This window comes from Phodopus roborovskii, unplaced genomic scaffold, assembly GCF_943737965.1.
Source record: "Phodopus roborovskii unplaced genomic scaffold, PHOROB, whole genome shotgun sequence".
NCBI classification, from domain to species: Eukaryota; Metazoa; Chordata; class Mammalia; order Rodentia; family Cricetidae; genus Phodopus; species Phodopus roborovskii.
In genome coordinates this window covers 26884751-26897139 of record NW_026126460.1, presented here as the reverse complement: position 1 = coordinate 26897139, position 12389 = coordinate 26884751, and the positions used below count along the sequence as shown (strand labels likewise).

At 41.8% G+C, this 12389-nt stretch overlaps 1 protein-coding gene across 1 annotated transcript in view; it reads left to right on the top strand.

Annotated features, from left to right (window-relative positions):
- Irs1 (insulin receptor substrate 1) overlaps window positions 1-12151 on the top strand; it is a 49893-nt gene extending 37742 nt beyond the window's left edge. Inside the window, exon 2 of the mRNA XM_051190568.1 lies at window positions 11707-12151. The gene's annotated coding sequence lies outside the window, so the exon portion shown is untranslated. The remainder of the gene's footprint in view (window positions 1-11706) is intronic.
- Window positions 12152-12389: the final 238 nt, after the last annotated feature.

Below are 12389 nucleotides of genomic sequence, written 5' to 3'. Positions count from 1 at the left end.
ATACTGCTGTACTGGTAAGATTTGGTTTCCTTAGTGCATGGCTAGAATGTGCACTGCTTTGGGGAGGAACAGCATTTCTAGTCTTATGCAGTATTAACTGCCAGCCAGTTCCGTGAACTTGAGCAACTCATGTAGTCATTCTAACTGCACAACAGGATGCAATCAGCAGAGGGTCCTGAATGGGGCCGCATGGGCTGTTCCTTTCATATCAGCCATGAGCTCTTAATATGGTAGTGTGACCATTTATAGAAACCAGAGAGAGACATTTAAAATGGAAATTGGAAGCGGTGTCATTGTCATCTAGGTTATTTTAAATATTGCTCATGCACACACACACACACACACACACTTTTTTAAAACAATTTTTACAGCATTTTCAAATGGAAAAAATACGAAGTTGAATTTTATTGAGTCTCTTTTTTATCCCTTGGCTCTCCCATTGCAGGAAGTGCTAGTAAAGCACTAAGTAATCAAAAGCAGAGAGGAGTGGCCATGAGGAAGGGTCTCAGCTTGCACACTAAGGTCGCATGGCCCTCAAGTTAGTACTGGTTGCATTTGAGGCAGGAAATGACCCAAGTTGGTGCAAGGCTGATTCTCCTGCTTGGGGCCTTTAGGAAGGGGATCCTGTACATTGGGAAATCTATGGAGATTCTAGAAGCTGTGGTGAAGATTCCTAATGGGCATTGCTCCTAGGAGAACTGGGAAGATGAGGAACATCTCCAAAGAACCAGCTTGTCATAGAGACTGACCAATCACATCCGTGTTTTATGGGACAGAACACCAAGAGACCACTTGACCAGGAAGGCCATTTCATTTCCACTAGTGGCTTGGGTTTAGGGTAAAAACCTCAGGTGATTTTTTGTTTGTTTGTTTGTTTTGTTTTGTTTTTAAAGCAAAATTAGGGAGAGCCTACTTTTGGGTTCTTCATAAATTATTCATTATAATCCATTAGTGCCTGATAATAAGGCAAAATTGTGTGACATTTTGTCAGCCTTCTGGGCTACAGTCTGGAAAGAAAAGAAGCTGTCATTTCTTTGTTATATGCTGGGACCATGGCAGTTCCTGGGGCTGTATTTAAGGCGGATCTATTATTACTGTTATTACCTTAGGGATCAGCCTGAATTGCTTACTGTTTAATCATCTACAAATCAATTTATTCTCTGCGTTTATTGTTTTTGTGTGTTTAGAATTTTGAACCCTTACTAGCCTTGTGGGTGATGCTACCTGAATCCTTGGTCATTTCACTCCTTTTTCTTATTTTTCTTTAAGATCCATTTAAAGAAAACAGAGCTGAAAATACCTTCCCAGGCAGACGTGCACTAGAACGACTAGAATTCGGGTCCCAGTCTTACATCATACCTCTTCTTTGTTTGCCTTTGTGTTTTTTGTTTATTTGTTTTTGTTTTTTGGTAGTAAATCATCTTTCAAGGTGGATAGTTTGAACATCTAAGCAACAGTATTGTGATTGTGATTTAGATGTACTTCGTCTAAGATTAGGGACTGGGATTGATCTAAAAAAATCAACAGATTCTGGAATAGTGAAAATCCAATTCCTAATTTTATTTTCACTCCCGGATGCTTAAGGACAAAACATAGGACTGATAGTCACAAGTGGCCTACATAAACTGTCCCTTTGCTCCCAGTAGCTTTGTCTTGTATCTCCCTGTGCTTCCAAATGATTGTGGGGACAGATATTTTCTCTACTTTGTTGTGGAAGCAAAATAGTGTCACCACCTTCAGACCAAGTGTTCAAACACATGAACCCACAAGAACATTTCCTATTGAAACCATAGGGAGGCTAAACAAGGCATTCCTAGTTGTCACAACACTGCTGACCTCCTGTCTTTCGAGGCCTTTCTTCTTCCTGGTTTGTTGTGTCCTGATAGGCCAGAATAGACAGCAGACTCTCATCTCTTCTATTGGTACCTTTCCTCCTTTGCCTTCATGCTTTAGTGATAATCCTAAGGGCCAACTTCCTAATACTAGCACATGAAGACTATGAAGGAAGCCACAATTTGTCTGTAATATACCTATATAGCTTTGTAACGATGCCTTAAGAGTGGTCAAGGTCTCCTTAGTAAGAATTGGGCACAATAGCCCTCAGGGATCTTTTGGCTCAACCAGACCACCAGCTCACCACTACATGTTACACCTCCAAATGTAGCCAAAGTAACTTCCAAGTCAAGGACTTTTCCAGGTTATGAAGTACAAGGGCCTGAGGAAATAGCTACATTAGTAAGGTGCCTTTGAAACCATCAGAACATCCTCAATCTCAGAGCCAATGGAAAGTGCTCTTATCATCCCCTCTGGAAAGGCAAAGACAGATTCCTGGTGCTCACTGACCAGCCAGCCTAGCCTGTTTGGAGACCCTCAGGCCATTGAGAGACCCTTGTCTCAAGGAAACAAGTTACATGCAGTGCCTGAGGAATGACACAAAGTTGATCTCTGGCCTACATATGCATGCAAACACACACACACACACACACACACACACACACACACACACACAAACACACAGGGGGGAGGGAGGGGGAGGGGAGGGTGCTTCTCTAGAGCCAAGCAGAAGTGAGACTTGAAAGATGAAAGCAAAGACACAGGACCTTTGGGGTCAGCAGGTGAAAGGTCACCCACTTTTACCAGCAGAGAGAATTTTCTTTGTGCGAGACAATAAAGAACTGTGGGCAGTTAGTCAGGAATCTACACCAGTGTCTTCTTCCAAGGCCTGGGAGTAGCAGGCAGCCATGTATGCATTATCAACTCTTTCAGATTATCTTTCAACGCCCCCCCCCCCACTCCTCCAGCTGCCAATAATTAGACTTCATTGCCTCTGGCATCGACTTCAGCTTTTCAAGTCGCTCAGGCAGCCCTGACTGGTCAGGGCACTGTCCTGTTCAGTTCCTTCAGATGAGAGATTTGGAGGAAGGAATTTAAAACCTAAGCCACTCTGTTCCTCCCCCACAATGGTAAACATGCCTCAGGAACTAGAAACACCCCAGTGAACACCCCTCTAAGCTTGTTTGTGGAGTTTCTTTGTAAAAGTTTTTATTACCACAGTTAGAGAGGGCAAAGGGGTTTCCAGCTTCTAATTTATTCAAGCAGAAGTGACCTTTTGCAAATAGCGTTAAGACCTCAAATGAGCACCACTGTCTTGGTGTTTTTAACTACTTCTGTGCCCTCTCCATATATAAAATCATACCACAGGGCATAGTGTGAGCTGTCGGCCTTTCTTTTCTGTTCTGTCATTTCCCATGCCATCTTCCCTTCTTCCTAAAGGTATCTCTCTTCCAAAATTGTCCCAATTCTGCCTTCAGCTCTAGGCAGTGGCCCTAGGTAGTGTGGTCTATGGACCCCTTCTGGCTTGCTAGTTTCATGAGCTATTGTCAGCTGATGTGTTTTCAGTTATCATGAGCATATCTGAGTGCTGAGGATTTCTAGTTCTTAAACAGAGTGGCCACAAAAGAACCACAGACTAAGGACTTCTGTCGTGCCTAATAAGAGGATTCCATGTATCACCTCAATACATCTCCATGATAACCCTACGCAATCATTATTATTCCATGCTGTAGATGAAAATATTAAACAACAGGAGAGCTAGTAACTTGCCTAAGAGCACAGAGTATAGAACAGAAAGAGAGGTAATAGAAGTCATCTTAGTTTCCATTCACATTTTAATCTGTGAATAACTGGAGTTAGAGAAAATGTACAAAATGATCAGTTATTAGCAAGCATCAAATCTATTTGGTAGCTCAATTTTCATTCTCAAAGAGTCACTTGAGTAGAGTCTTAATAAATTGTCTAGATCCTACTGACCTGTGGCCACATCTTTGGGTATTGATTTGATTGTTAATTGAAGAAGACCCAGCCTATTATGGGCAGTACCATTCCCTAGGCAAGGGGTCCTGAACAGTATGAGAAAGGAAAAAGCTAGCTGAGAATAGGCAAGCAGGCAAACAAGGATGCTTGCCTTTGTCTCTTTTTTTGACTGTGGTTGTAATGTGACTTGTTTCGAGTGTCTGCCTTCACTTCCCCTTAGTGATGGACCGTTGCCTGGAATTGTCAGCCAAAAGAGGCCCTTTCTCCTCTAAGTTGTTTGTTGTCAGTGTCTTATTGCAGCAATAGAAATGAAAATAGAACACCAGGCAAAGTATACACCTCTGGTTTATTGTGAGGAATACCTGTAGCTCATCTTTAACATCACCCATTCCATACGAACCTTAGCTTTGGACTTTAGTTTTCAAATGTGGGTGGCATGGTTTTCTAACTTTCCTTACTCCCTTTACATTTGATCATAGCTAAAAGGCCAAAGAGCGATAAAGTTATGTTTAAAATTTAGCCTCATACTCCATAAACTTTTGTTAAATTGTATTTCCTTAAGATTCTTAAGTTGAGATCAGGGAGGGCTGTGGTGTTTTAATGTATTTGGAAATAATGCCATATTCTTATGTATTTTCAATTAGTTTTGGATAGAAAGTGTACATTTATTAGTTACCCTCCCCAGTCCTCCAGAACAGTTCATTTAATTTCAAGCAAAGAGCAAATTCCCTACAACGTGCTTCTCATCCTGGCAGTCTCTTCAAAGTAAGAAGGGAGACATGGCCAAACAGAAAAACTCCTTCCTTTTGATTTGACATCTGAGTTTCCTGGAGATGTTCTAGCTCGATGAGCTTAATGGGTGAAAGTCTTTTCCTCACACTGAACTCCCAGGAACTGTTGGGAGTAATGTCCTCTGGTAGACCTGTTTAAGCCACCTACAGTGCTGGAATCAGGCCACACTGCTGAGGTACCCTGTGGTTCCTTTAAAAGTCTTTTCTTTGGTTCCATAGACTTTTCTTGCATTACCAAAATCTTCCATAAACTCAACCACAACCAGAATACTGGGGACTCCGGCTCACATTTGAGGCAATTGGGGAAATAGATTAAACACAGGTTTTCCTATTTCTCTTGCTGCCAAAAGTGATGTCAGTTGTGGTAACGATTGTTACCTCAGTTCCCTGCAGATCCAGGGCTGAGTGTGTGAATGTCTGTTCTGGGCCCGATTCAGAAGTTGTTATGGAAAAACTGATGATGGTTGGGAAACAACTGGATGTCCGGACACTTACATGCAGTCAAGGGTTTGCTTTCCTGGAGCAACCAGACTCAAGGGACAGAGAGTACATGAGAAACCTCTTCCTGGTTGAGAGCAAAAGGAAGGATTTGGCTGTATGTCTACCTTCTTCCCTTTTGTCCAATTACAGAAACTGTGTTGCAAACACTTTTTACTCTCTCTACACCACATTGTAAAGGAAGCTATTGTAATTTAAGCCCACTGGTTTGTATCCAAGCCAGACTTATAAATTCTGTGTTCTGACCATTATAAACAAAATAAAACCCCAAACCCAAAAGTGACGTGATGTTACATATAAGCCTCAGAACTAACTAGAATGTAATTCCAGTAAGAGAGAATATGCTGTTGAAACAACCCCCACAAGCGTGAAAGACTTCTTGCCCCACGGCACTTATGGTCAGACTTGTCGGAGAATTTTTCTAAGTCTTTTCTGCTTTAATCCTGTCAAATATGTGGCTGTACATGTTCCTTATCTCATTGCTATGACCAAAGCAGCTTAGGGATGGAAGGGTTTAGTTTAGGTCACCATTCAGGGATGTATTCTATCATGGTGGGGTAGTGGGAGTGGGAGGGAACTTGTCACATGACATCCCCAGTCAGGAAGCAGAGTGGGATGGATAGATTCTGTTGCTCAATCCCTTACATCCTTTTCATTTACTCCTGAGTCCACACCGACATTTCGAATGGGTCTTCCTGCCTCAATTAATCTAATCTAGAAACTCCTTCAGCAATATGCACAGAGGATTGTCCCCTGGGTGAATCTACATCTGTCGAGTTGACAGAAATTATTAATCATAGTAACATGATATTGATGGAAACATTGATGGCATTTTGATTTACTCGTTTCCGGGGACACTGTTATGTCACTGATACCATTTGCTTTATTAATTGTACTCCCCTATAATTAATTAAAGGAATGCAAAATCACTTTGCTTTAAAGGGATTTTTAAAATTAATTTTATGTTATACATATAAGGGTTTTGCCTGTATGTGTTTATGCACTACGTGCGTTCCTGGTGCCTACAGAGGCCCAAAGAGGGTGCTGGGTGCCCTGGAACTGGAGTTCCAGATGGTTGTGAGCTGCCATGTGGGTGCTGGGACTCAATCCAGGTCCTTCTGGAAGAGCAGCCAGTGCTCTTAACCCCTGAGCCATCTCTCTAGCCTCAGTTTCAAATATTTTTGAATTTTATTTAAATTAGTTTTTGGCAGCACACCTTTACTTACTGAGAATGGGACATCGTGCTTAAATTTCTCTCCCCGTCCCTAATCATTCTGAGAAGTTTCAAGAGCACAGTGGAAGCTAGGGAAAGAGGGACCCACAGTGGGGACATCATCGTTCACCCCAGCAGGCCACAGAGAAGCCAAAAGGCTCCGTTGCCTCCTCGATAGATCTTGACTTCTCTTTTTTAATAAAGCCTGCCTTTCTTCCTTGGTGGTCTCCTGAAGTCACCAGCCCCACTAGAAAGGTCTTTTGCAGGAACAAAGGAGGAATTGGAGCGAGATGGCCTCTCACATGTTGGCACTTCGCCCTGGATTTTCTCCCAGGCAACCCTGTGCTCATGAAGGTCTGGCTAGCAACTTTGTTATTTTCACCGGCTCTCCCCATGTGACTGGCACCAGGCATGAGGGCTATTTAAGCAGCTCCACTAAAGCATTGGTTTGGGCTCGTTGGTTACCCTTTGCCATCTCAGACCACAAAACCCAGCCTTTTGCCAACTCAGTCTTGGCTGGTCTGAAGAGAAGTTTTCTTTCTAGTTTTCAATGTCAGGTAGCAGCTATCTAAGCCCTGACCTCTAACTTCCCTTCAACCCTAACTATTTTGGTGCGATCACTGGAAGGCACTGTTGTCTCACTTCCTAATTTCCCCTTCTTCCAAAGCTTCAACTTGTCATAATACTTGCTAACTCCACTTTCTAGAGACCATAGAGATTCTCCTGTGCCCCAGCCTATCGAACCTCTCTGGACTTAGCTTTCCCTTTCCTTCAGTGGATGGTTGGTAGAATTGGCAGAGCTGCCTCTCCAGAGAGCTGTTTTGTTTTTGGGTGCTGCCATCTGACACAGATATTAGAGCTCTGAGTGTCAGTCACAGAGCTCCGCAGTCTACCAAGTAGAATGGTGCTCCCATTTCTTCATGTCAGATTGTAGGGTGATGAATATTATCATTAAGCACTGTTTACTGCAATGTGACATTTGCAACTGGTGTACTTGATTTTTGATTTCTTTCTAGGTTTATCTACCATACTGGAGAATGTCTTTTAAAAACACATTCGAAAATGAGTGCAGGATTTCAAAACCTCAAACCTTCCATGTAAATTGTAAAATTAGAACAACTGAATATAATGTCAGGCATTATAAATGATGTGTTTTCTTTCTTTAGATTTTCCTGTTTTCTTATATTGTTCTGTGTTATAACTTTCCTAAAAACACATTTATGTTAAATGAAAAACCAATGTGCTGTTTTGACTCTATTTTTGCCATGCAGTGGCTTGAACCCAGGACCTTGCACATGCTAAAAGAACCAAGTATCTCCCTTCTTAGCAACATTCCCAGACCTTGACACATTTCTTTATGTAGAGGATTTTATTGATAGGAAATTGTGTTGCTAAATTCACAGATATTACAAACAGCGATCTCCATGGAAGGAAACTGAGCCCTGCAGACCTTTTGGAAACACCATTAGATGAGGGAGGGTTACTTTATGGCTGTACTCTTGAATCATTATTTTTCCTCCTGTTTCCTAAGAATCAAGAATATTAATCCTGATCAGACACTAATACTATGTTGCACTTTACCCCACAGAATGGCAACAAGTTTAAAAAATGCAAGCTCAAGATAAGAACGCTTACTGATGGCTCTACCTTAAAGGGGGTTGCTGGAAGAGTACAGACCCTTCCACTGTACCTCTGTTTCAGCTGAATGCTGATTTCAACTTTCACAGTCAAAACTGATCAGTCATTCAAAGTAATGTGAAAAGAGGCAAAAGCTGTACTTGGCTTTCAGCGCAAGTAGGCATAGTTTAAGTGGGCACAGTTCCAAAAGATGTAAATTCTTTCTGGATAAAATAATGCAATAATCTGTTGTACTCAAGTAGCATTGTTCAAGTGTTGACTTCTTCGATAATGCTTTAAAAATTACACTTTTCATTTTCTGGCAGCAGGATTAGGTGGGTTTTGTCTGACAAGAAGATACACACCAAGGGGTACAGTAGACACTGATATGGTGGTGAAATTTTGTCAAAGTATAGTTTCCTGCTACTAAATTTCATGACAGGTGCATCACATTTCTGGGTTCAGAAGTTACTCCCTGGAGATGTAAGTGCAGAGGGAGTATGGCAGACATTACTGCTTGATATTTGCACAGTGTCTTCTGCTGAGGAAATGTGTTGAATTTGTTTTCCATTTTATGAATAGGGCCAGTGATCTCTTACATTTGGAAAGTAGCATAACCACATTTGGTGTGGGTGGCTAGTTTCTACCAAGGTAGGCAGCAGAGATCTAAGACATTTGACCTTGCATGTACCCAAGGCTATGTCATCATTGCATTTGTGTTTGTCAAAGATATTTGTTGAATTGAATGATTGTAAGAACCCAGTACAGTTATCCTTTTTTTTTTTTTTTTTTTTTTTTTTTTTAAACATATTCCTAAATTACAAAAACCTGTGCATCTAAAGCTTACTCCCCCTCCCCGGGCATTGGGTGTTGCAGGCTCAGTCTGCCTAGACTGCAAGATTGTAGTGATCAGGATATAGGAAGTCCCCAAAGCCTCAGAGAGGTCTGTGAAGTCTATAGTCTCTCTCCCTGATGCAAGAGAAGAACTAAGCCTTTGTAGGTTTAGTCTTGAAGCTCTCTGGGCTTTAGATAATATAGGTCACTGGGAACCATCAACCATGCATATTCAATCCCTTTATTCACCATATTTGTCGGCGAGAGCTTTTTGGCTGTCTTAAAGATCAGAGGTGCTTTCCAAGAGCTAAGGCTAGCTGCTGTAGAGACGATGGGAAAAACCATGCCTGAGGTTGAGAAAGTGGTTGCAGAAAGAAAAGGGAGCTTGAGAAGGCGTTCCATAAGCACTGCTGCCGACCATGGCTTCATGGTCCCAATAAGTATACTGCCTCCATAGGGGCCACGTGAAGGACGGTTCTCACTGGGGTTGTCTGTGTCATTCATTACCTGGCAGCTACTTGCCCTTATGCCCAGTCACAGGTTCACACCAGTGCACGGAGCTTCACACATCCCCTATAGCCGTCCGGGACGTCCCCACATCAACTCCAGTTTTCATCTTTTCCTAAGTTCCTACGTTGGTGACACCAATAGGTGATACTTGTGGCTGAAGTGTGTGTTGGTAGGTTTTATATAAAAGGCTTGTTTAAAGTAGTGGGCTATGACTCCCCCCCTCTGCTTCTTGAACATGCTTATGTGAAACTACAAGAGTGGCACCTGGTGATGCATTTTAGTCTTTTGGCCTCCCCTTCCAGGGTCCCCTAGTCTCTGCCCTGTAGACCCATGCAGTTTGGCACGTGTGGCGATAAACCTGGGTACAGTTTGTTCCCAACCTAAGCTGTTCCTTCAGCCCGTCTGGAGGAGAGCCAGATATGAAATGAAAAGCACGCCATGTGCCGTTCGTTCATTCCGCCACCCTTCTGTATTGTATACTTAGCAGTTTCTTTGCCGTAGCTTGTTTCATGTAGTGTGGCCCACCTAATTTTAAGGCCAGAGCTGTGAATTTCTGTCTAGCTGTCTCTTGATATTATGACAGGGGTTCAGGAGAAACTTAAAAGTAAACGAGAACCCCAAAACTTGGCAGTGAGTATCATAGCCCAGCTGGGGCTGTTGGAAGTATGGTCTGGCCTTTTCTCCCCCTGAAGTAAGTTCTGTCTCTGGGAGAAACCCAGGACACTTGTTTGTTTTTGCTTTGGCATCTCTATGCAGAGTCTTTATTAGTAAATAAAAAGTAGCCTATCTTTTAGAGGCAGAGTTAATGTTTTAAAATAAATAGAAATCTCCTCATAAAATTAGAGTCTTCGTTTGGTAAACTTGGACTTATCTGAAATCCAGTATGTAAATAGTAAATGTCAATGGATCAGAGTCACAACCTATTCAAAAGGAGATGGAGGCTAGGCTTGTGGGTATACACCTGTAATCCTGTAATTGGAAAGGCTGAGGCAGGAGGATCATGATGAGTTCAAAGACATCCTAGGCTGCACAGCGAGACCCAGTCTGGAAAATAAAACCAGGAGAGCACAGAGAGGGGGAGGGAGGGAGGGAGAGCTATAATGGTCAGTATTTGTGTCTGTGAATTTTAGAAATCATTGTCCGCCTTTCGTCTCTTGTGGGCCTTGACCTTATCTGAAAGCGGTGCCTTTGTTATCCCTGTAATTAGATAAAGACCTCCTGGACTGTCCATAGAGATTTTCACCATGTACCTGCTCTAGATCTGTATATTTAACTCTGACTGTCCCTTATGGTCTTTAGCAGTCCTATGAAGCTGCATCCCTCTTATGGCCTACGCATTGCTGGTCTCTTCCCATCCTGAGCCTTGTTCTATCGTGTCTTCAATGGCAAGTCTGTGGCATGCCTGCCCTTTGTTCAGCTCACATTTGTTAAGTACCTGCTATGTGGCAAGCTTTGGACAAACACTGGAGTGACAATCCCTGTTTCCACATCCCCGGATTATCCCTTTTCTTCCAAAGACAGCCAAATGTGTCAGAGAGGTACTTCCCTAATGTTCTTAGCTAGAAGCCCTCTTCCCCTCCTTTGTGCATCTAGATTTTTTTTTTTTTTTTTTTTTTTTTTTTGCCTGTGTGCACCTGTTGTGAAATTCACCTGTTTGTTTCACAGTCTATTTATAATGAAACTCCCCTGCCTTTCTGAAGCTGCCAGAAGGCAAACTTCAGCAGAATTTAACTTTGCATACTCCATGACATTAATTTAACCATCTTCTCATTCAGCAAGCATGTGTGATACTGTACCCTGCTGCACACTCTTCTGGGCACTCTATGAGTATTGATATGTATAGATTAAATTCTGAGTGCATGGAAAATTGGTATGTCTGAAGGACTGTCTGAGGTAAAACGTGAGAGCAAAAGATATTTTCAGGGGTTCATAGAATCTCCTTTCTGAAGGGGAACTATAGGTCATGCCTCACAGTGATGGGTTTTCTCCAACTGAGGAGAAGAAATGTTATGCTTTTTCTAAATAAACTTCTCTTACACCTAGATTGCAAGGTTGAGTGTAGGCTCCAATTGTATGTTGTGTTTTTATAATATTTTAAATGAGAGCTAGAATGGACATTTTTACTTCAAACATAACTACAAAAAATGTATTTATTTGTTGCAAAACTCTGAAACGTATGGATCACATTGATATGTTTGCTGTAGCATTGACTACTTTGGTTTGGGGCTGCTATAAACACTTGGATTTCAAAAGGAAACTTAAATATGGTGTGTCGGTTTCATGTAGGTGCATATTATTACTTATGTGTATAACTTCAGTTGATCTCATACAGTCTCCCTTTTGTGTGGGGTGAGCTTCCCTTATTGTGATTGAATAAACCTCACTAGATACCTATGGTAACCTATTTTTTTTTTTCCATCTCCTTTCCAGAATGAAGACCTAAATGACCTCAGAAAATCCTCCTTTCACTCATGGGTACCCAGACTCAAACTATTTCACAATTCACAAGCAGGACCTCACGTCTTCCTCTTCAATAGATGGTACGATGCATCCATTACAGTTTGTTTACTCTGTACAATCCTCAGGAGTTCATTGACTGAACTGCACGTTCTATATTGTGCCAAGCAAAAAGAAAGCACTGTGACACCGAGACTATGGGTCTGCGTAAACTTCATCTTGAACCTTAAGGACTTAGCTGGCCACAGTGAGCTGGTGTGCCCACCACCACCGCCACAAGAGAATGGCTTTATTCTCGTCACATTTACAACGTATGTTTCATCTATTCTGAAGCCGTGTTCCATGAAACATCACTGTAAATTATTTCATATGGAACTGTTCACGTTGGGTGGAGAGAGTATTAAATATTTAACATAGGGTTTGATTTAATGTGTAATTTTTTTTTAATGAAAATGTAACTTTCCTCACAGCACATCATTTTTTTTTCTTTTTCCGATGTGGAACTGAGGTATTCGATGTTCTGTTGTGAAGAGTGGAGCAAATTCTTCAAAGGAGGCTTAAAAAAAAAAAAGAGTAGTCTAGGGTGTGATCCTTGTTTTAAGATTCGAAGTCAGAAAAATAATATAAGACGAATCATAGTGCCATAGAAGGTTCTG